General features: G+C 37.7%; 1 pseudogene; it reads left to right on the top strand.

Annotated features, from left to right (window-relative positions):
- The first annotated feature begins 3,271 nt into the window (after positions 1 to 3,271).
- LOC143030347 (E3 SUMO-protein ligase KIAA1586 pseudogene) lies at positions 3,272 to 7,070 on the top strand (annotated as a pseudogene).
- Positions 7,071 to 23,120: the final 16,050 nt, after the last annotated feature.

The raw sequence follows: 23,120 nt of genomic DNA, 5'->3' as shown, positions 1-23,120 counted from the left end.
GCCATTATTTTCCCCCATCTTTTCTGGTATCTTTGTTTATCCAAGGTGATTAATTTGGTAGCTCAAACCAAACATGGGCTGGGATTTACATAATACTGCTCTACCGGCTACCATGGTAATCATTCTAATAATAGATGAATAAATAAATAAACTATTTTAGACGAAGGTGATTTGCCAAATGTTGGTTGCGATTTACAGATTCCCGTCATACCAGAACAGATACGAATCGAACGCTTATTGTTTACGTAGCGACGGCGAAAATCGATAAAGCATTAAAAAATAAAAAATAGTACATTACCAAGCGTTTTATTAATCGTCATACATCTCTGATGATAAATCTATTTGTAAACGATATCAATGTACCAAAAGCTACAAATGCAAAAGTGATGTTCAATTATTAAAACGAGGAAAAACATTTGGGGAAGATGGCATATCAATAAAACTTCTGAAATATGCAGGGAAGTAAGATGATGAGCAGATTCACAGTGGCGGATCCAGGATCAAAATGGGTGGGGGTGGGGGGGGTTGGCTAACCTGAATTTTGTAACTATAGATGACTTTTAAAGAGATGTACTCTGTAGCACAAATACAATTATTCTGAACAGAAATTAAAGTCTATGTTCTCACTTTAGTGTCTTTCAATAATGTGTTGAATATCCTTCCAGTTATTCTCACGGTAGTGTTTTATTAAGTTCTGGGAAGGAAAAATCTGGATCCACTACTGCACAATTATATACCTGGTATATGATTTTACTTCATATGAAAAGGAGACTAGGAAGACCTGAATTGTCACCGACATTATTTTGTTCTCAATAGCAATCGGCACAGATCTTGAAAACAGAAATCCCTGTTGCTATGACGTCACTAATTATTGTACACAAAGTCTCATGCGAAAAAGAAATCTTCAAGCCTCGCTTTACTATTAATTTTTTTTTAATATCCAAATTTATCGGCTACTTTGACGGGATTCGACTAAATTGAACTTTTCCAAATGTCAGCCACTAAACACTGTACGTTCATCATTGTGACTCAAGTCATGACGACAAACCGTATGTGAAAAGCATTAACTTGCATCCGTTTTCCAACCGACGTTTGGACTTGGAATATTATTTTGAGCGTGTGGATAATAAAAAAAAAGACATACATATGCAGCAAACACTTCGTAGGCGAATCTGGGCCTAATTCCTGCCCTCTCAAGCCCTGAGCAGTTTAGTCAAACAAGCACAGAAACAGTATAATGTTGTCCAGTTCAATTACAGAGCCTCACGGGCTTATGCTTGCATGGTATTGGTAGGTTCGGTCTAGGGTGACCAGACGTCCCGTATTACCGTACACGGGATAGTCCCGTATTTTTGCATTTGTCCCCTCGTCCCCCCGCATCGACCCTCCCTCCCGGGAAGCGTTACGTCCCGTATTTTTCAAGATTTTAAAAATTTCGGATGAAAATTTGATAAATTTTCACATTTCATAGGTATATTAATTCGAAAGCAGCAACATCTGAGTGAAATTTTATATATATATGAGCACCGAACGGATCTGGCAACACGGCGGGGGCTGGTCGGGGGCTGGTCGGCGGGGGCGGTCAGTTTCAGTCAGGGATTTCCTAACTGCTCCCCAGTTTGTGCCCGCTAGTAGTTTACGTAGCAAATTAATTCTCTTGTTGCACGCATCAACCTGATATTTTACGTGGGCCTTCCAGTTTAGCTTGGAGTCCAGTTTCAGGCCAAGGGAAAAGGTTGAATTTTGTACTGGAATGGGATTACCATGTAATTGCAGATTTATTTCTGCCTGGGCTCTACTGTTCACTTTAATTCCGAAAACTTAAATCCCCATTTGTCAGACCAGTCCTGGAGCGAGTCCAGGGCAAGTTGTACGCGAGAGCCGGAAAACTTGGCATTCGATGAGGAATGCCAGATTCCTACGTCGTCAGCGTATAATCAGTATTTAAGGTTCCGAGGTGGAGCTGGTAGAATATCGTTTATAAGTAACATAAATATGGTGGGACTTGACACACTTCCCTGTGGTACGCCATTTTCTTGTGTGCGTACTGATGAAAAATGACCTTGAGTTTTAACCAAAAATGTTCGTTCTTTTATTAAGAAACTTTGAATGAAAATAGGGAGACTCCGTCTAAGGCCAAGTGCATAGAGCTTTTCGAGGATACCACGTCGCCATGCCATGTCATAGGCTCTTTCTAAATCTAAAAAGCAAGCAACAAGGTAGTCTTTCCTCTCGAAACTTGAGAGGATGTCTTGTTCTAAGTTGACCAAATGGTCGAGACTACTACTATTTTTCCTGAAACCACATTGGGCAGGAATTGTTAAATTTTGAGACTCTAGAATGAATCTTAATCTGTTATTGGCCATACGTTCTCATACTTTGCATAGGCAGTTGGTAAGCGCTATAGGGCGATAAGAGGAAGGACTCTTTGGGTCCTTGCCCTTTTTGAGAATAGGTATGACGCGGGCATGTCTCCATGTTTTTGGGAATTATTGATTAATCCAAATTGTGTTGTATAATTCTAGTAATATTTTGAGAGATTGAATTCAAATGTTGCAGCATCTCATACCTAATCCCATCTGGGCCAGCAGAGGTTCCTTTGCACGAGCTTAAGGCTTGTTCAAGCTCGTGTAGTTGGAAGGGAGTGTTGTAGTCGTGGTGTGTCTGTGTATGGAAGATCAGGGGTTCTGCTTCCCGTTTTTGTTTATGTTGTAGGAAGGTTGGAGAATAGTTATTTGTGTTGCTTGTTTGTGTAAATGTGTCTGCTATTGTGTTTGCGATGTCGGTGGGAGTATCTACAAATGTGTTTCCTATGGTCAGGGTCTTTATGCTTGGTGTATATTTGCCGTCGATTCTTCGGACGGCTGACCATATTTGTGTTAGAGGGGTGTTTGTGTTTATTGTTGAGATGTAGTCGTGCCAAGACTTTCGTTTGGCTTGTTTGATTGTTTTACGGGCCTCTGCTTGCGCTTTTTTAAAAGAAATGAATTTGGGTGCCATTGGATTATTTTTAAAAGTACGGTAAGCCCTATTCCGCTTGCAAAGTGCTTCTCTGCAGTCTGATGTCCACCAAGGAACTCTATGCTTGTGAAATACCAAGGTTTTTGGTATATGCTTATGTGCTGAATTCAAAATTGAAATAGTTAAATTTGATATTTTGTCATCCATATTATCCCCTGTGATGTTGACGTTGGTTGTTGTGCGATACACTTCCCAGTTGGCTTTTGTAATATTGAATTTGGGACAGGGAGGGGGTGGGTTGTCTCCAGTAGTGGGATTCAGCCGGTTCTTACCTATTCGCTAGAACCGGCTCACGCAAATTTGTCAGTTCGGCGAACCGGCTAACTGGCGAACCGACTAGTTGCTCAGCTGGTCAGTGGTCTTCTGCATCTCATCCGATAAGTACCGGGACGGTATGTTTCGTAACTTTCGTTAGTGATTTATTGCATAGTTTATTTACACAAGTGGTTACCAGTTTTTTTTCATGTATAAAGTGCTTGGTTTCTCTGTATATTTGTGTTATTAAACTACATTTTATTATAATTATGGACATACATACATACACGCACTCTCATACACACTCCTTAGGCCTACCCACACAAACATGTTTGTTTATAAATAACACAAATGCATTGCACACATGCACACACATACTCATGTACATGTACACATATGCACACGTGAAAGCACATACATAGCCTACACATGCACACACTACCCCACACAAACATGCGTCCGTAAAAAAATAAATACACCTGCACTAGGTTGCCCAAATCGAATTTTTTGATCACGAGACTAACTATAGGTTGGCACCCAGGTCTATACCCCATTTTGTTTTCCACCTGACAATTTTTCAGGTTTTTCGTATGTAAATATTTGAATATTTTTTACGTTTGGCAGCCAGAGATGCATTTTAAGTATAATATTGTTAGTTTTCCATATTTCTAGTTAGAATATTTAATTGATAAGAATAATATAAAGAAAATGTGGCTAAAAAGTGGTTGCAAATTAGTGTCAGATGGAAATACACCGACTATAACAATAAATGTAAAGCTAGGGGTTTAGGGTGAGTGGTAGCTAAGTTAAAGATTTTCACATATTTCTAACAATTTAGAAAGGTTTTTATATCTTAAATATTTGTTAAAATCAATCATCATTTGTTGAAATCAATCATCTAAAAACAAGGCTATAGCCTTGTTTTTAGATGATTGATAGGCCTAAGGGAAGCTGGACTATTCTCAACTGAAGGTTTGGCTGAAGTTAAAAATTTTCTCACAATATAGAAAGGTATTTATAGTCTAGATATTGATATCATATGTTTATACTATAGTTTTTAGGGCTTATAGCCATGATAATGAAGCTGGGCTATTCTCAGATGAAGGACCAAGTCTAGGACTAATTCAATGGAATTCTTCATTGCAAGATTATCTCAATAAAATGGTCAATTTTGGCACCCTGACTTGCACTTATATAAAACATACACATTAATACATATATGCATACATACGCACTATATACAGACACACATACACACAAACATATGTCAGTATGTAACAGACACTTGCACACACACAATCATAAAGTACGTACAGTTAAAGGTCAATAAATTTTACTAGAGCTGCTGCCTTTCCTATCTTTTCATTCTTCTCTTCAGGATACGAAGCACATTGATTGCACCTCCTATCTCTTCTCTATTTTTCAATCAACTGCTTTTGTATTTTGGAACTCCCTTATAACAGGGTAGCCTAAGTATTAAATATATTCGTGCACAATTCATGCTACTTCCTTCTGATTATGAAATTTATTCTGGAAAAAGCCTTTGAAGAAAATCTTATTTTACATTGTTCATTAAAAATATTGTAGCAATCCTAATCTCTAATGTTAGTAAAGCAGTTTTTCTTTTTGTTTATACTTTTAGGTCTTTAGCCCTTAAAATGAAGAGACAACAAAATATACTAAAGTTCATGCATAAAATCCCAAGAACTGAAAGTTCAGTGGAAGAAGCTACTGAGAATGCAACAGTTATACCTCCATCTTTGATGAATAATACTGGTGCAACGTCTGCTTCTGATAGGCATACTATAGCTACTGTGTCACCTTCAGATCAGTCAGATGCCGCTTCATCTCTGCCAGACTGCTGGAGTGCGATGCAATACGAGGATTTTCAAAAAAAGTATGATGGATTGATTTCTCGTAGCAAGAAACTTGGTTGTGATCATTGTGCCAAATTTGATTCTCTAAATATAAAAGGAATTAGAGTTTCAGTTGAATGGGGAAGCTGCAGTGTCGAAGCCTCAGGAAAGAATAAAACCATTCAGCAAGCATCTCTCAGGAAAAAAATGAAGGAGCATTTTTCATCAAAGGCACATAGTGTCTGTGTAAAGCAACAAGAGGATCATGCATATGATGCAATTACGAAAAGTTTTGATAAAATGAATGAGCGACATATTGCCTCTACATGCAGAGTTTTCAATACAGTCTACAGTTTGGCAAAAAGATGCAGGCCATTTTCTGATGTTGAAGATGAGATTGAACTTCAAATAAGAAATGGAGTTGACATGGGTGTTGGACTTCATTCTCGCAAAACTGCTGTGAAAATAGTAGACCACATTGCAAAGGATATAAAGAATGAAATATCTACCAAAATCATTGAACAAAATTTGAAAATTTGTGTCATCGTGGATGAAGCTTCAACCATCTCTAATAAACCAGTTGTTATAATTTTTCTGAAGATTGAAGATAGTGATCTATCACCAACAATTTTCTTTGATTTGGTCGAATTGGAAGGACAAGGAGCAGAACAAATATATGCGTCGCTGTTAAAGAGTTTGCATGATGGTGGGTTTGACAATGAATATTTGAGAAATAATTTAATTGCTTTCTGTTCAGATGGGGCAAGTGTAATGCTTGGGCGCAATTCTGGGGTAGGCATTAGACTTAGGAATGATTATCCTAACATTGTCCTTTGGCATTGCTTAAATCATCGTTTGCAACTTGTTTTGGACGATTCTGTCAATGACATAAAACAAGTGAACCATTTCAAAATATTCATGGATAAAATCTACACAATTTTTCACCAATCAAACAAAAACCAAATGCAACTCTTTAAAATTTCAGAAGAGCTTGGGCAACAAATTCTGAAGATAGGTAGAGTTCTAGGACCAAGGTGGGCTGCTTGCAGTCTAAGATCTGCGCTTGCTGTGTGGCGTGCTTATCCAGCATTGTATAAATATTTTTCTAGTGAAGCAAAATATTCAGGGATGGCTGCACGTCTTTGCAACAAGCTTTCTAATGCTCTTCAAGCCAGAAGTTTAACATTGAAAAAAGCTGAACAGCTAATAAAAAGGACCATTAAGGCATTTGAAATGCTTAAAGAAAACAAAGGAACCTATGAAACGAAAATCGATGTCAGAGCTACTTCAGATGCTTTTAAGGATATTCATTTTGTTGAAAATAACAAAGTCATTAACCTTCCTCGTCAAAAACTACTTGAAACAGTAATAGAAAATATGAAAAAAAGGGTGATGAGCTGTGACAGTTTAACATCAAAGAACAATGAACTAGATGATAAAATTCATGATCTGATTAATTTTCTTGAGCCCAATTCGTGGAATATTGAGGAAGTAGTTGTACCTTGGAGAGCTGCAGAAGAAAAACTGAGGGAATTTGATAAAGTTTTTCATCATGAAATCAGTATCAATGATTTTCGGGACTACGTGGAAAATGTCTTGCAAAATTCTAGCAACCCAGCGAAGGCTGAGGTTCCTCAAAGTGTACAGAAAGCTAAAAATATTATCAATGCTATTGCTGTCAGTTCTGCAGAGGCTGAACGAGGTTTTTCAAGAATGAATATCATATATTCAGATAAAAGGAGTCGTCTTACTGTTGAAAATGTAGCTAATCTTATGATAATTAATCTGATTGGTCTCCCGTTTAGCTCATGGGAGCCCACTCCTTCGGTCAAGACATGGCTTAGAAGAAACCACTCGGCTGATGACAACAGGGTAAAGAAAAAGAAAGATAAAGACATTGATGATAACCAGGTCGCCATTTGGAAATATTTAAAGTAAAATATTCCAAAATATATGTTAAGAGATTCCAGTAGAGATTTTGTTTTATATTTTTTCTTTGATAAATATTTGGTTTATTTTATCTTTTATAGAATTACAGCATTTAATGCCAAATAATAAATATATAATAAAATATTTTTATTATTACCTTTTGAAAATATACATAATCATAAAATCTATAAGCAACAATACACATATAATTTATAAAAAAAAAAGTAATGACAACTGAAAAAAAAAACATTCAAGCATGTGTATTCAGGATGCTGGTACATAGAGATATACCTTCAGGTTTTTACGTTAATTATTTATATAGGACAGTAATATAAACATCCTCAACATCATCATAATAATGCTTGTCTAACCATTATTTCGAAATGTTATTTGGAAAAAAACTAAAATGGGATCAGTTTATTTGCTGGCAAATTTGACTTTTTTTTTTTTTTTTTTTTTTTTTTTTTTTTTTTTTTTGTGTGTGTAACAGAACCGGCTGACGAAAAATTTGAATCCCACTACTGGTTGTCTCCATAGGTTGGAGCATCCGTAGCGTGGTCACCCCCTATTTTTAGTATTACTGGGAAATGATCGCTGAGCATGGTGTCGTCATGCGTATTCCATTGTGTGATGTCAGACAACGCAGGAGATGATATGGATAAATCGATACATGAAAAGGAACCCCTAGTATCGTCTACTCGAGTGGGACTGCCTGCCAGTGTTTAGGAGGACCAGGTTGTTGGTGTTTAGTATTTTTTCCATCTGCTCCCCTCGAAGAGATGTTTTGTCGCTACCCCACATGCGATGGTGGGAGTTGAAGTCTCCCACTATTAGTTTGTGGTGGGGTAGTTGTTTTATCAACTCGTTTACTTCCTCTAGTGGCAAACGAGGGTCGGAAGGTAGGTAAATGGAGCAGATGGTGACGAGTTTATTGTGCAGCTTGGTTTTGATAGAGACTGCTTCCAAGGTGGTGGTTAGTGGTAATTCCACTTGGGGAAGGCAGTCGCTGACTGCAACTGCGACCCCCCTCCAGGCGCCAACATGTCCTTGCTATAGGTGGTAAAGTTCTTAAGTTTGAACTCGACACTGGGCTAAAGGAGCGTTTCTTGTAGACATATGACTGAGGGGTTGTTTAGCGGGTTAAAATTTACTAGGTCATTTAATCTACTTCTAACACCTCGGCAATTCCACTGGATTATTTTCATTTTCATTTTTTTTTTTTTTTTTTTTTTTTTTTTTTTTTTTTTTTTTTTTTTTTTTTTTTTTTTTTTTTTTTTTTTTTTTTTTTAATCTGCTTCGGTTTATTCCTTTCTTGGCCTTAGTGGGAGAGGTGTGTTTAGCCCCGGATGAACGGTCTGGGCTAGAAATAGCACTTAAAAATCGCTTTTGGGAAGCGGAGGTCTCCATGTTGACATCCACTTCCGTACGTGTGGGCACACGATTGGAAGGCTCTGGGATGGCCGGGGAAGGAAGGTGCGAGTGAGTTTGCTTGTTACTTTGGCGGTGTTCTTTGTCCTTGTTGGAGTGCTTGTTCTCAGTTTGCGTTTCAATAGTTCTGTACGTTTTTTTTTTGTTTTTTTTTTTTGGATAGCCGAAGCATAGGAAGTTGATCCGGAGGTACTAGTTGGGGTAACTAGTCTTTCCATCATACGCATCCTTGCTTCGTAGAAGGATATGCCGCAAGTTGCTTTCTCTGTACAGATTTCTTTTTCTAATTTGAAAGTGGGACAGTCTCGGGAGGTGGATGCATGGTTGTTATTGGAGGGACAGTTGACACATTGAAACCCATTAGCAGAGCAAGCATCCGTAGGATGTTCGCCTGCCCACTTACCGCATATGACTGTTTGCTTGCTGCAGAATTTGCCAAGGTGACTATATTTGAAACATTTGTTGCAGCGCAAAGGGTTAGGGACATATGGTCGTGTTGGGACATGAATGTACCTAATTTTGACGTGGTTAGGGAGGGTTGTTGAATTGAATGTCAGAATTATGAGGGGCGTGTTCACTCGCATGTTCCTTTCCCGGTCCAGTCGCGTAATGAATTTAACATCTAATATGCCTTTGGATTTCATCTCTTCGAGGATGTCACATTCGTCCATGGTCGTCTAATCTCTGCAGTGGATTACTCCTCTGCAGGAGTTGAGTGACCTAGGGAGGGATGCGACAACATCGAAGGAATGAAACTTCCTGGCCTTGAGCAGGTCGGTCGCGTGTAGCTTTCCCAGAGTTGGTGGTAATTTGGAGGCCTCCGCTTCTTAGTTTTTCAACTTGATTAATTAATATCATCGGTAAATTGGGATAGACATTTCTTAAGCATAAATGGGTTGAGGTCAGCTAAGCGGGTCTCGTCAGAATGGAGAAACACGTGTCTAGCCTTGTCCGGGTCGATATTAGGGTCGTCAGGGGAAGTTTTCCTAGTTTGCAGGGATGGAGTTGAGGACTCCATCCTGCGCGTCGGGGTGGGGGGACAAGCCCCCTGTTACACAAAAATAAAATGTGCTCAGTAGAGCCAATGAATATAATATAATGGGGTCACACAGTTTCCTTGGCGACTGGTGACAGCCGCGTGGTAGGACACACTGTGTGCCCAGTGGGTACGGGGTCTACACTACACTAAACAAAGGATTACAAAGGCGGAGCATGCCGACAGGAGACCTTTTGATCCATATCTAGGTCGGATGCGAAAAAAAAATCATATTAATAATAAAATAATAAATAAAAACTATGAAAATGTAAATAACACATAAAATACATAAATAAATGCATAGGTATAGTTAAATAATAAACAAACAGGTAAATAGTAAATAATAATAAATTGACATATAACTAATAATAAATAAAAATCAGACAGACAAATGATAACAAAACAAAAATAAATAATATAAGATGAATTATAATCATTACAGCATCTTACATAGGTATTTATCTAAATGATTCTTAAAGCTTCGAACTGAACTACATTGCACTACCTGTGCAGGAAGTTTATTCCATTCATTAACTACACGGTTGGCAAAGTTGTTTCTACCTACTTCCAAATTGAATCTATTTCCGGACAGTTTGAGACCATTGTTTCTTGTCTGATTCTCATTCAATGTAAAAATTTGGTCACTTTTGATGTTGTCAATTCCCTTTAGAATTTTAAAGACCTGTATCAAGTCACCTCTGAGTCTACGCTTTTTTAGGGAAAACAGATTCATATGTTTTAGTCGATTTTCGTATGATTTATTTTTGATATTTGGAATCAGTTTTGTGGATCGCCGTTGTACTCTTTCCAATCTGTCAATGTCTTTAATGAGATTCGGTGACCATACGGAAACAGCATATTCCAAATGTGGACGAACTAACGATTTATATAGCTTGTTAATGAGTGATGGACTTTTGAAATAAAAAAAATCGCGCAATCAGTCCTAGAATCTTATTTGCTTTCTCAGAGGCTGAAATACACTGCTTGGATGATTTGAGGTCGTTACTGATAATTACGCCGAGATATTTTTCACTATCCACTTTTGTTAACGAATTTCCAAATAACTTGTAATCGTACTTACTGTTATTTTTACCTATGTGCATTACCTTGCATTTACTTGTGTTAAATTTCATTAGCCACTTTTCAGACCATTGCTGTAATTTATCTAAATCTACTTGAATATCTAATTGGTTTGAGTGATCATTTGCCACTCCGCACAGTTTTGTATCATCAGCAAATTTGGAAACAGTAGATTTTAGTCCATGGTCTATATCATTTATATATACTATGAATAGAAGTGGCCCAAGAACGGAACCCTGAGGAACTCCACTTGTAACATTTTTCCATCTAGAAGTTTTTCCATTTAAAACAACTCTCTGTTTTCGATCATTCAACCAATTACTAGTCCAACCTAATAGGCTACCACTTATTCCATGCAAAGCTAATTTAGTAAGTAGTCTTTCGTGTGGGACGGTATCAAAAGCTTTTGCAAAGTCTAGATATACTAAATCTATATTGTTTCTTTTGTCATAATTCGAGATAACTGTGTTGTAGAATTCGAGTAAGTTAGTCACGCAAGAACGTTTCCGTCTGAAACCATGCTGGCTATCATTTATCAAACGGTTACTTTCTAAATGATGTTCGATAGCATCTCTGATGATAGTTTCCATTATTTTTCCTACGATTGAAGTCAAACTTATAGGCCTATAGTTATTTGGTTTCTTTTTGTCACCTTTTTTGATGGATTTCTTGAAAATAATTTCTAATGGAACAACAATCTCATTTTTCATTTCCTTTAAGATTCTTGGATGCCAACCGTCAGGGCCTGGTGTTTTATTAACTTTGAGTTTGTCTATACACCTTTTAATTTTTTCTTTTGTTATATTTACCGTAGTGAGTAAGTTTACCCCAGACTTTTCACAGGTTTCAGTTTGGAATTCACTTTGAGGTGTTTCGTTTACGAATACCGAGCTAAAATAATTGTTTAAGATATTACACATTCCTTCATTTGAATATTCAAGTTGACCGTCAGCAGATAATAGTGGACCAATATGATTCCTAACAACCTTTTTATCTCTAATGTAACTATAGAATTCTTTGGGATTCTCTTTGGATTTCTCAGCGATGTTCATTTCGTATTGTCGTTTTCTTTTTCTTATTGTCTTTTTTTAAATCTCTCTGTATTGATACATAACTTTCATAGTCATTAGATGCACCCGAGCACTTATATTTCTTATAAGCCTGTCTCTTTTTAGCAATACTTTTTTCAGTTTCTTTGTCGAGCCACTTTGGGCGAGCCTGATTTGGGGGACGTCTGTCCTTAAAAGGAATGTAAGTTTGAATCATCTTAGTGAGCGTATTTTGAAATATTTCCCACATCTGATCTACAGGTCTTTCGTTTAATTTTGCCTCCCAATCTGTAAGCTGAAGCTCCTGACGTAGAACTTTTCTAAATTTCGCCGGGCCGGACGACGAAGAAGTCTCACGAGCCAACAAGGGCTCGTACGGATCCCGGAGAGCTACGAAGATACGAAAAATGACGAATAAGAAAAAAGTGCTGGGAAATGCCCAGAAGTGGGTGGCAGTGTTAAGTGCCAAGACAAAGCTATCGAACGTATAGTCGGATTACGAATACGAGTCAACTCTAGAGAGTAGCCCTAGCGAGTTTGACTATGCTCGTGTAAGTATCGTCTGTCTGCTGCCAAGAGCTGCCGACGTCTGATGATGGGTAGGAAGCCACAATTTGTCCAATTTTTAGGGCAGTGAAACAGCTTGTGCAAATTATTTTCCCATCTTATAAAGGTATGTTTACAAATCATTATCCCATGTTGGAAAATTATGTATGCAAATTATTATCTTACGTTGGAAAAGTATACGAAAGAATAATAGAGAGAAAAATAGGATTTTTTGCTGAAGTAAGGCAACATGGTACGTAGCGTAGCTTCTGACCAAAGAGGAACAAGACACATCTGGTATATACAATAAAGTTGGTACTAGAGAAGAATTGGAAGTGGGACATTTAGAAATACGCGGTTTTTATCGACCTGGAAAAAAACTCTTCGACAGAATCACTAAAAACTGCTTATGGAGAAACAACATTAAGGCTATGAAATAGATCCTTAAATGTTACGAGTAACCAAATTCTCACTGACTGAATTTTGTGAATATAGATGAAGCTTTTAAACAGATGTACTCTTTAGCATGAATACAAGTATATATTCTCACTTGATTTAGTTTCTTTAATTGAATGCTGAGAGAAAAAAAATGCCACTGTGTCATGGGTTTGGTTCGGTATGGACAAGGCAGGGAAAATGAGACTCACAATAACACTAAAACTAAGGTTTATTAATGGTTCATAGGCTCAGAGGGAACGGACGTAGTCTCGTCGGGAGGAGGTCCGGGGTGATCGAGGGAAGGCCTCATCAAGCGTCTACGTGGCTGTGGGCCAAGAGCCACACACAGGAGGGAATGAGACGACTTGCTGGAGCGAACTGGTCCTGAGGCAGCTTGCTGGAGAGGAGGACTGGTCCCGAGGCGGCTTGCTGGAGAGAACTGCTGATTGGAGTTGAGCCCGGGAGAGAAGTCAGTAGAGAACTCAGTATACTGAGAAGTCGGGAGAGATCTCATTTCGTAGGTAAGACCACCCGTTTGCGCGGGATCGGTTTTTGTGGGAGGGGAAGAATGTCTATAAGAAAATAAAAAGATAATAGTGTATAAAAGAGGGCTATTGCCACCGGGCGAAAAAATATTAAACAACTAATTAAAAATTATAGAAAATTAGATAACTAAGAAAAGAGAGAAAGAAAGAAAGAAAAGAAGGAGAAATAATTAATTTTGAATTTTAGGTTGGTCATTGGTCGTCTTTGGGCAAAGACTATATAGGAAAGATGGGAAAGCTTCTATTTCCACTAATAAGAAAACGTCATCCAGCGTGAATGCGCGCCATCTATCGACAGAGCCGCAAACTATAAATCGAAAGTGGCGTAGCGCGGCTTTCAAATCATACTAAACTTGTATTATATATAGTGTTTTTGGACATTTTAAAACTGATCCTTTCGCTGAAATAATCAACATTTCGAAAAAGTTTACTTTCTCTTTATAGAATAATGAGTAGTAATTTCATGACTTTTGCATGCAAACAAGACTATTTAATATATGCTTTACACACATACATATACCAAGGCTTTTTCCCCCTTACAAGGGAGGTAGCCAAAAATGAAAAGGCATAAAATCATTCCCACCCATTCCATCCCTGAAAACACCCCACACCCCTCCACCCTCCCTCCTATCTTAACACCTCCTGGATGACGGGTCATCCCTGCATCTTGTCCACTGCCCTGGGTCAGAAGCAGTGTCGCAAGACACACCACATCCACAGCAAGGCCGCTTCATTAAATCGGTGACCCCCCCCCCCCATCCGTCTCCCCATGCATAAAAGGAGAAGACTGGGAGAAATCCCTTCGGGCTGCGTCAAATTTTGCTCATACATACTACCTCACCCCCCATCCCCCCACCCATTCCATCTCATGCATCACAACATCATCCATATACAACCATTCTCCATTCACCCCTGTCTTCTGTCCTCTCCCGTCCTTCCTCAACAGACATTCCCCTCTTCCCCAAAGCCCACTTCACCCAATCCATCCACCTCATCCTAGGACGTCCCCTCATGTTCACTCCCACCACATCTGCCTTCCACACCTCCTTTACTAGTCTTTCTTCACTCATTTTTTCCATGTGTCCAAACCATCCTAATACTCTTTCATCAACCCTATCTCCCAACTCCCTTTCCACACCTGTTCTCCTCCTCACCTCCTCATTTCTCACTCTGTCTAGCCTAGTAACCCCCATCATACTTCTCAGACACCTCATCTCAAACACATTCAAACTCCTTCTCTTTTATGTTCCATATTTCTGCCCCATACAGTGCTGTTGGCACAATCACTCCTTCATATAGTCTTCTCTTAGCATCCATTCCCAGATTCCTATTCCTCATTACACTTTTTAATCCACCAAGGCATTTACTCGTTTCTCTCAATCTACATTCTACCTCCACCTTTTCCTGCCACATTTGATCCCAAGTATCTAAAACTATCCACTTCCTCCAGTCGCTCTCCCTTAATGCTCATTTCCAGTCTACTGCCACTTTCATCCCTTGTACATCTCATCACCTTACTTTTACCCATATTTATCTTTATCTTTCTCTCCCAAACTCTGTCACCAACTTCCTCAATCCCTCCTCCGATCCTGCCACAAGCGTAATGTCGTCCGCAAATAACAGCTGGCTCACCTCCCACTTTTCTCCATTTTCTTTAACCATCTCCAATCCCTGATCCACTACCCTTGCATTTACCTCTCACACTACCCCCATCCATGTATAAGTTGAACAGCCAGGGCGACATAACACATCCTTGACGAAGTCCCACCTTTACCTCGAACCACTCACTCTCTCCATTTCTAATCCTGACACAAGCTCTACTACTCTCATAAAAACTCTTGACAGCTCCTAGAAGCTTTCCTCCTATCCCGTATATCTGCATAACCTCCCACAGTGCCTTTCTGTCTACCCTATCATAAGCCATTTCCAGATCCATAAAAGCCCAAAAAACATCCTTCCCCTTTCCTATAGCTTTCTCACATATCTGTCTTACCACAAAAATCTGATCTACACAACCTATACCTGTCCTAAATCCACACTGTTCCTCACCAATTACTCCTTCTGTTCCTCTCCTAATCCTCTCAATCAAGATCCTCCCATAAGCCTTCCCAACTACACTTAACAAGCTAATCCCTCTGAAACTACTACATTCACACTTGTCCCCCTTTCCCTTGTAAAGTGGAACTATACAGGCACTCCTCCAGTCCTCCGGTACTCTACCCTCTCTCCAGCAAACATTAAATAACCTCACCAGCCAGTCCACTATCACTGTACCTCCTTTTTTCAGACATTCTGCATGGCATCCATCCAGACCAGGTGCCTTACCTGCTTTCATCATCTTAACAACTACCTTCACTTCATCCTTCCTTATTTCTCCTCCATTTTCCTCACTCATCACTCTCATTTTCTTAGCATTTCCCACTGCAGCTATCTTTCCCTCCCTATCCTCCTTCACATTTAGCAACTCCCTAAAATATTCTGCCCATCTTCCCCTTACTGCCTTCTCTTCCATTATCATCTCTCCATCTGCACCTTTTACCTTTTCTTCTCTACTTGATTCGCCTCCTCTTCCTCTCTTAATTTCTTTCCAAAACATCTTTTTATTACTTTCAAAGTTTTCTGTCATACTCTTACCCCACTTCACATCTGCTCTCCTCTTTGCCTCCTTTATCTTTTGCTTTACTTCTCTTTTCTTTTCTTTGTACCTCTCATATGACTCCCTTGTCCTATTTTGTAACCAATCTGTGAAAGCTCGCTTCTTCTCTTCTACAACCTTCTTTGTTTCCTTATCCCACCATTCACTACCCTTCCTTCTATTTCCTCCTGTCCTTCTTGTTCCACACACCATCCTTGCACACTTTGTGACTCCCTCCTTGAACCATCCCCATTCCTCCCCCACATCGACCTCTACTCTATCCTTCACTTCTCCTTCAGCTTCTTCTTGTACTCCTTCTCCTTTTCCTTTTCATTTAAAGAGTTCACTCTAAGCACCTCCCTACCTTTTGTCCCTTTCCTCTTTCTCCATCTATCCTCCACTCTCAACTTACCTTCCACCAAAAAAATTATCTGATATTCCCCCACCCTCTCCCCTTAGCACATGTACATCCTTAACTCTTCCTATCATAATCCTATTTACCACTACATAATCCATTAACGCTCTATCTACCACCCTTCCCTCCACCACCCTCTCCCATGTGTACTTATGCTTGACTTTCTTCCGAAACACTGTATTTGCTATCATCAACTCTCTTTCTAGACACATTTCCACCATCAACTCTCCACTACGATTCTTTCCTGGAACTCCACATTTCCCAACCACTCCGTCAATTGGACCATTTCCTACCCTAGCATTAAGGTCTCCCAGTACTATTAAATTGATATTTCTCCCTAAGTCCTCTATGCACTCATTTAAATCTATCCAAAAAGCCTCCCTTTCTTCTACACTCTTCTCACTGCCAGGCCCATATGCACTTACAAAAACCCACATCTCCTTTCCCAGTTTCACCTTCATCCACATTATCCTTGAGGAAACCTCCTTCCACTCCACTACATGTTTACCTATCTCTTCACTTACTAGAATAGCCACCCCTTCCCTCCCTCGCCCTCTCTTCAATCCTGATAACCTCCCACTTACACTCACCCTTCCCTTTCATTCACTCAAAGCCAACACATCCATCTTTCTTCTCACAAACATACTACCTATCTCTTCCCTTTTACTCTCATCTGTACCACATCCACACACATTAAAAGACCCAAACCTTAAGGTGCTGGTCGGAAAACTCCCAGACCCTCTTATGCCTTTACTTTTTCTTTTAGTTATGTCCCCTGTGGGGCTACAAGGAGAAGGATGCCTAGTCCCAATCCCCGTCCCTTTCTTCTCGCCTCTTACAATCCAAGTGGAAATACTTGGTGCCAGTATTCTTTTCCCCCACACACATGATCATATTTATAAAATCAAAAGTTGGTAAAATAATTCTGCACAATGCATCATTCATTACTAAATATTTGAAATTGAGTAAACAGTTAAAATTTAAAAGGTTATTTTAGTTATATTTATTCTATTATTTCTGTAATATCATGTTTTTCTTGTTTGTGCTTGTGCTTATGTTTGAACTTTGTATACTTATTCAAATGTCTGTACACAAATTATACAAACAAGGATAGTAAAAGTTAGGTATACATGAGATTCTTTTATTTGCAACAAACCAATACTGTTTTGTAAAGAACATATACAAAACAAACTAAAAGAAATAATATTATTCAACTTCAAAAATGAAACATACATCAGGTAACCCAAACATGCAATCAGATATTAAATACCAAACAAAACATAGGAAAATCAGTAATCAAAAACAATAATATGAAACAAAAATAAACAAAGAAGCAGACATAACATGCATATTGATTAAGCAAAAATAAAGCAAAAAAATGTTAATAGAACAAAGGAAAATCCCGAAAGCAAACAAACAAAAGTATATACATATGTAGCAAGACAGGTACTGTATTGTAAAAAACATAGACAAAAATATATGGATGAACATGCAAGAAATAAGTCACAAAATTAAACAAACAAAATTTGCAATCATACATAACATAAAAACCATAACACAGAGAAATTATTAAACAAAAACAGTTAAATTTTAAAACTACCAAAGAAGCAGTCACAGCCTGCCAAAAGAAAGAAGAAACATACATATACCAAGGCCTCCTCCCCCTTACAAGGGGGGTAGCCAAAAAGAAAAAGGCACAAAACCACTCCCACCCCTTCCATCCCAACACTTGACTCCCCTCCACCCTCCCTCTCATCTTAGCACCTCCTGGATGACGGGCCATCCCTGCACCCTGTCCACTGCCCTGGGTCAGAGGCAGTGCCGCAAGGCACAGCGCATCCACAGCAAGGCCACTTCATTAAATCGGCGACCCCGCCTCTCTGTCCCCCTCTGCATAAAAGGAGAAGACGGGGAGAAATCCCTTTGGGCTGCGTCAAATTTTGCTCACACATACTACCTCACCCCCATCCCCCCACCCATTTCACTTCATGCATCACAACATCATCCACACACAACCATTCTCCATTTACCCCTGTCTTCTGTCCTCTCCCGTCCTTCCTCAACAGACATTCCCCTCTTCCCCAAAGCCCCCTTCACCCCATCCATCCATCTCATCCTAGGACGTCCCCTTATGTTCACTCCCTCCACATCTGCCCTCCACACCTCTTTTACTAGTCTTTCCTCACTCATTCTTTCCATGTGTCCAAACCATCAACAAAACAAAAGTGCTAGGAATGGACATAACATATGTGAACATGCAAAACATTAACTTGAATAATAAAATCAAAATGATATACATAACAAATCAAAAGCACATTCTCATGCAATAGAAATAAAAACAGAAGAATACAAAAACAAAATAAAAACACGCATTATTAATATTTCATTTTAAATCAATGAAAGCTGAAAAAATACATGTTTATCAATGTCAGTCCCAAATTGTCCTGAAAGCATTAACAGAAATGTTACAGATATTAATTTACTGGTGGGTCACTTTACTTAACTTTCTATTTTATTGCTTACATTATATTGATTTTCAGGTTTTCTCTTTTTGATCAATTTTTGATTGTAATATCTTGCAAAGTAATGTAGTCGCATTTTAATATTATGCTCACTGATGAGATTCTCAGCAACCTCACATATACCAAGGCCTCTTCCTTACAAGGGGGGTAGCCAAAAAGAAAAAGGCACAAAACCACTCCCACCCCTTCCAACCCAACACATGACTCCCCTCCACCCTCCCTCTCATCTTAACACCTCCTTATAATGTTATTTATCTTTGCTTTAATATCTGATTTATGAAATATGCTCTCAATATTTTCTTTAAATATATCTTCAAGTGTAGTAACAAATTTGATAACATGATTACTTGCATATTTCAAATACCTAATTGATTCAGAGTCCTTGTGGCATAAAAATATTTTATCTGATCTTTCTGGTATAATATGTACCCTCTCTTCTATAAATGAGTTACAATCGTTACATATGTGACTCTTTAATTTTTTGCAAATGTAGCCTGATATATATGTTACTACATTCTCCTCAATTTTAGTATTTGTATAATCATTATGTGACTCCTCATTCTGACAGTAGGGATCAAACATTGAAAAATATACAGAAATGGCTTCATCTTTCCCTATAGAAGTGCTTTCATCCTTAGGAGTAATTTCATTTGGTTCATCTGTTGTATATTCATCAGGATTGAAAGAAGAGAAAAATCTGCAAGGGGATCTGGTGGTGTATCTACCGTATATACTCGTCTATAGGTCGAAATCTTAAGGATTTTGTTTTAGGCCAAAACCTAGGGGTCGACCTATACACAAGTAATAATCTTGTTAGGTTGAAATCCAGACATGACAAGAAAGGCTAGGAAGAACTCTTACCTTTTCTTTAGGTTCAGAAATCAAAATATTTACCTACTAAATACTACCAGTAAACAATGGGTACATAAAATACACGGTACGTACTAAAACATGTAAAATTCCTTCTAGATACGGTAACCCCATACTGTGGTTTTACCTGTTTGTTAAATTTCTTAACACAGGCGAGCTTATTATATCATGTATACTATTACAGTACCCATGATTGTTTAAAAAAAATAATGAAATGCTGTGATATTCTCAAATTTATTTATTTATTTATTTTTTTATAGTTTAGTTTCGACCATGGGCGCAATATAGCAATAGAAAATTAATGATTAATTTTATAAATTAAAATGTATCAACGTAATATGCAATTTTGTGGGCGGAAGTGAAAATGAAAAATACCTTGCCACAAGCATAGGATCGGAACGCCATCTTGTCTGTCAATTGACGGCCTCGGTGCTTCCGACAGTACCTCGCCAGGTACATTTTCTTGAAGGAATGTTATGGAGCGGAGATACATGCATTCCTTCAAGCTGCAAGAACTTTGTATAGCCAGCAAGCTAAGTGGTTGAAAAGCCCGCCAACTTCTCATTTCTTCGTCGTCGGCATGTATCATAACAAATATGACGTACTATTCAAAGGATTACAAAGGCGGAGCATGCCGACAGGAGACCTTTTGATCCATATCTAGGTCGGATGCAAAAAAAAAAAAAAAAAAAAAAAATCATAATAATAAATTAAAACTATAATAATGTAAAAATAACAAATAAAATACATAAATAAATGCATAGGTATAGTTGAATAACAAACAAACAGGTAAATAGTAAATGATTATAAATTGACATATAACTAATAATAAATGGAAATCAGACAGACAAATTATAACAAAACAAAAACAAATAATATAACATAAATTATAATCATTACAGCATCTTACTTAGGTATTTATCTAAATGATTCTTAAAGCTTCGAACTGAACTACATTGCACTACCTGTGCAGGAAGTTTATTCCATTCATTAACTACACGGTTGGCAAAGTTGTTTCTACCTACTTCCAAATTGAATCTATTTCCGGACAGTTTGAGACCATTGTTTCTTGTCTGATTCTCATTCAATGTGAAAATTTGGTCACTTTTGATGTTGTCATTATTCAATTTACATTTCCTAATTATATATGTAACAAGAGGTAGCTGTGCTGAACTTATCCCTACACTTCTAAGAATAGTTATGCAAAGCTTCCAAATTATAATGGACACGACTTCATTACTTACGAAATGTTTTAGCATCTTTCTTGTTTTTTTTATTTCCGATCACAAAATTGCATATTACGTTGATACATTATAATCTACAAAATTAATAATCAATTTTTATTGCTATGTTGCGCCCTTGGTCGAAACTAAAAATTTACCCAAATTTAGCTTTCTACATGGTATATGTTATTGTTACCATTACCAAAACAATGCATGGATCTCACCATCACGAAAACAAACTGTTCAGTATTGCCAACTTGTTACTGTTACAGTGACACATGGTATAATCCTAAATATTTTAACTGAAATCCACCAAAATCGTTTTCCTTTATGTCGTCATCTTCACCACCAAACAGCTCCTCCCGCTCACTTCTGTGTCGAGTATCGTCATACGAATCAACCTCATCAGCCATAGGAATATCAAAATCATCTTTCTCCTCCACATTATCACTCTGAGTGTTGGTTAAATTTTTTTCTAACGAAACACGCCTAGCCAGTTTATTCCGAATACCGTACTTGGTAATCTACCGTACTTGGCAATCTGTTCAAGTTTTTCACTCCGCTGAAATGGCAATTTCAGTGAAACTTATTAAATATTAAAATCAGTGAACTTGAAAAAACATAAACCAGAATACATCAGAATAAATGAAGTGAAAAAACCATAATAATCAATTGCTATACCAGGCAAGCCATGCTACTTCAAAGCATTAAGGCAGTGGAATGCTCACAGCACCAAAAACAAAAACAAACCACTCGACCTATACATGAGGTATATGGAAAATTCCAGATTTTTTGGCCAAAAATGGGGGGTCGACCTATACACAAGATCGACCTATAGACGAGTATATACGGTATCGTGTCTTCAGAAAATTGTCGAGAAATTGTGAATGCGCCTTAACACACACACACAAATGTACGAGTTATTTTTTTTATGAATGTCTATTTGCTGATAGCTAGTTTAATGCAACACGACACATACAATATCCCATAGCAGGATTTATAGATAAAGGGATACATTGCCAACCCTTGATACAATATAATTGCAGCTTTCTTCATAGAAAAGTATTTAAGTTTACTGAACTTATTTAACCCCCTAATGTCTGAGAGCCCCTAACAAAATAAAGTCAAGTAATTATAAAATGTTTGTCCTTGCATTAAGGTCTTTTGCATGCTACTTTCCCTACTAAGCATCATACATCTAATGTTTTGGTAATAACTGATATCTGATCATGTTTTTTCAATGTATGTTTTATCTAAGGTTCAGCATAATTTGATTAATGATGATAAGCATGTGCCCTAAAGTGTTTCCAATTAAAAAAATGCACATAAAGGATGAACATAACATATTATAAGTATTTCATTAGTAGTTATAGATAATATTTAACTGTTTAGATGATTATGTGCCCATTTAAAATACAAGGTATCTATAAAGGCTCAGAGTGGGTTCTTTCACATCTGGTTTTGTATACTTAATGTTATTTTTAATTTTCTTTCCAAGGTCATTAGATTTCAAAAATAGCATGTACACAGAATGCATCAACACGGAATCACTGTTTGCAAGAGATAATATCAAGTGTAAAAAATATATATATACAAATTAAATAATAAGGACAAAAGTAATAAATATATAATTAGGTTACTTGGAAAGTATGATTATAAATCATAATATGAATCCTACTATATGTATAATGCTTTATATTATATAGTATACAACAATGAGTGCATATCATGGGTTAACTTATGAGTGTGACTATGGAAGTGGATAAAAAATGGGAAGCGATATGTAAACTACCAATGAGTGCACATCATGGGTTAACTTATGAGTGTGACTATATGGAATTGGATAAGGGGTCATTACAAAAATATAAAAAATGCCATATCACGGTCCTTCTTCAATAACACAGTTTGTAAACAATTAGAATTGCTAAAATGGAACAAATATGAAGCATGAATAATTAAGATATTTTCTCTATTATATTTCATAAATATTGATTAGCAATTATTATTTGCATAGTAAAATTGACTGAATACTTAAATTATCTGTAAAGATATTTACCAGGTTCTGTACATCCAGTAATCTGCACAGCTGCTGTCGGATCTTCAACAGGAACTTGTAGACTAGCCTCCTGGGCATCAGATTCACTTCCAATAAGCTGAGGGGGCTTGTCTGCCTTGGAATTGCCAAAATCAGCTGTAAATGTAGTATCGGTTACCATATCATGCATTAACTCGTATTATTACAAGTTTGGCACAAATATAGAAATGCTATCAC

The sequence above is a fragment of the Oratosquilla oratoria genome, chromosome 12, assembly GCF_046742065.1.
Source record: "Oratosquilla oratoria isolate Oo_2021 chromosome 12, ASM4674206v1, whole genome shotgun sequence".
In the NCBI taxonomy this organism is placed as follows: Eukaryota; Metazoa; Arthropoda; class Malacostraca; order Stomatopoda; family Squillidae; genus Oratosquilla; species Oratosquilla oratoria.
This window is presented reverse-complemented; position numbering and strand designations above follow the sequence as displayed.